This window comes from Morone saxatilis, unplaced genomic scaffold (genome assembly GCF_004916995.1).
Source record: "Morone saxatilis isolate NCDOM2014 unplaced genomic scaffold, NCSU_SB_2.0 Contig4, whole genome shotgun sequence".
In the NCBI taxonomy this organism is placed as follows: domain Eukaryota; kingdom Metazoa; phylum Chordata; class Actinopteri; family Moronidae; genus Morone; species Morone saxatilis.
The window spans coordinates 16,477,748-16,480,924 of NW_023339984.1; positions in this window are offsets into that span (position 1 = coordinate 16,477,748).

Here is a 3,177-nt window from a genome sequence, read left to right on the forward strand (position 1 = left end):
AAAGTCTGACAGGATTCAACCTCTGGTCTGCTGCAAAAAGTCGGATGTGCAACACATCACCACCATCTCAACTTCAGGTGGCTTACTTTTTGTCTTACTACATAAATGACTCACTACTTCCATTACAACATAAGGAAACTGGGGTGAAATATAGTTTTGAAGGTATTTGGTCATCATGACGTAGCCTTATGTTGCATTCACTGAGCACAGGAACAGGGAGTAAAACTTGTTAGTTGGTGCCCTGCTTTTTTTCACTGACCTCCTTTCTGCTTGTACGGTGCTCCTGATAAGCTGATATGAGCAGCGTTTTTGTCCTGTTGACTGCCACCTTTTGACCCTGAGGAACTGCATGAGTGAAAAATGTTAAATCGAGTTGGTGCATAAGTGCTTGACATTAATGTCTGTCTTTCCACAAAAGATACTAAGTTACCTATTTCTTTGCAAGTCAGATAAGACTAGACCCATCAACAGTCAGAAAATAGGAAGTAGTGGGAAACACACTTTTATATTTATGAACTTGGTGAAAACATTATCACAACCAACAGAAAGGATGAAAAATAATTTCCTGTTACAAATCCATCCACCCTGCCAGTTGCAGTTGTGTGATGCTATTGTGTTACTTACTTCTTACTTTTTTTTTTAAAGAAGGGAGTATAACCATGGAAATGAAAAAAATCAAATCACATTGCCTACCATTAGGTCGCACAAGCCCAATCAACAGCATCCAGATTCAAAAAGCCAGTTAAATACAATTCAGTAAAATGCTGTCAAACCCCAACCATACCCACCACATCAAGTTGTACATATTCAATAGACAAATGTGACAAAAACAAATTAAAAGGAAGACGAAGAGAGCTGAAATTGTAGTGATTACATTGTGCTTTCACACCTATGGTTCGGACCAACGACATACTAAAGATGGACATCGCGGCTTTTAGACCACCAAAGAACCCAACCAGTCTGATTAGAAGCTTGATACTTCTAAAGATTAGGTTAAGATTGTGGTGTCATGTTGTCATATCACTTATACTTTTACAGTATTTTTTGCTTTCCTTAACATATATGCATGTTGTTTTAGTTGCTACGAGTAGATATTGTATTGTAAGAGCAGATAGAAACAAAATTGTTACTTAATCTTTCTAATGTTGCCACTTTGACAATACTTACATTAAAAAATAACAATAAATCCCATGGAAATCTTGTTTCTGCTCATCTACAGTAGCCTGTCTCTCTCTCATCTTGGTGTAGTGATGCACTGTAGATCACGTGAAACTCCGAGCTCTCCTCTTGCCAGTAAACATCTTCAGATAAGAGCAGAATCTGGTGTGACTACTGGAGTGTATTCGTGCAGAAGCTACGGCTCTCTTCTGCAGAGCTCCGCCGCATTAGCTCTCTGCTTCTCCCCATACAACACAGCAAACACCCCGTGATATGCTCAAATTTTTTCCTCACAGTTCAGTGTTACCGCATTACCCAATTTATGTCATTCTCGTCACTTGCCTCGAATTCGCCTCTATTCGTGGCTTTGTATTAACTTTGTTTGTAATCTACTCGCACAAATAATTTTATTGGTGGGAACGCAGCATTACACAAACTAATATACACCCAGTTATCACATTGTACATCCTACATTAAGATAAAGATTCAATAAATGGAAATAGTGAAAGACAATAATAGCGTTAAGGTGAATCAAGAATAATCACGAGGAGTTCAGGAACAGGAAATAGGAGTTAAATAATAAACAGCAGCTGAGGAGAACAGGAAGAACAAATGTCATTCTACATTTCTTAAAAGTAGCATTCAGAAAAAAAGTTAGTTTACCTATTTGTCCTTGACCACATTGTTGAGGCACTATGGGTAGCACTAAGATCTGAGGCTCACTGGTTGCTTTGTAGAACTCGATCTTGTCGACCCTGTTCATCCACAGCAAATGATTTAGCTGATGTCAACATGTCAAGAAATTTTAAACAGAAGTTCCAAGAAAAATTCAAAAGGTAAGAGAGCATTTACCTTAGCATATTTAGAAACAAAATCATAATCAATCATTTCAGCAAATTCAATTCATTTTCACAGTGACAAAGATGTCTAGTGCCCGAAGTAATATTCTCTTGTCCAAAGCAGTAAATAGTGTGATATTTAATTGGTTTTCATGTGGTGTACATGTAAAACAAACTTCCACAAAATATGCAAAATAAAATGCAAATCAATGTACGTTTCCATACACTATCATTATAAAAAACGGCTGACACGTCTCGATCATGTGGGTAGCCAGCGGCCCTCGGCCTCGAATGGAGCAGCCTCTCCTATTGAAGTCAATTCACCGTGTCCAGCCTCCTGGGCATCCTTAGTTTAAGGTTTCACTCTCTCTTCTCCTCTACGCCCCCCTCGGTATAGGCGGTGATGGCATTCCACTGTCTATATATAATGTCAACCAATTTAATACATGTACTTAGATCTGCACTATATAAATACTGCTAATACTGTTCATACTGTACATATCCTAACTTAATTAAACCACACAATATAATTATACACACCATGACTGTACCATAATTATACTTTTTGCAATTGCGACTGTTGCTGCTGCATCCATTCATTCTGTTAATGCTGTTCATACTGTATATATCTTGCTAGCATATTCATATATATATATATATGTATATATATATACTGTTATTTTTTTTATATCCCTGTACATATGTACATTACTCTGCACTTTACAAGTACTAAGACAATGAAATGCAGTTAGGCATCTAACCAGAAGTGCACAAAGCAGTACTTTGTGCAATGACAATAAAGTTCAATCTAATCTAATCTAATCTAAACTTGCCACCCTCACCTCATCCTTGGGCTCACCAACCCCAATGTCAGGCCCACCTGGACACAAACGTCCCTGTCTGTTACTCCTTCAGTCTGACAACCTGCTCCACTCAGTCTCAGCTCCAGTGGTCTCCTCTCCCTCTCTCCTACCACAGCCACCTTCTTACTGTCGTGGTGTCTCCCCCCACACAAGCTTCGGGCCAGGTAATTAATGAGTCAACTCACCTGCACTCAGTTAGCTCTCTAATGATTGGCCACAAACTGAGATCAAAGCTTCTGATTTACAAAGATAGTTACGTAATTTTTTAATTTTTATTTTATTTTATTTTTTTTACGTCTGACCTCTGTGCTTGCCAA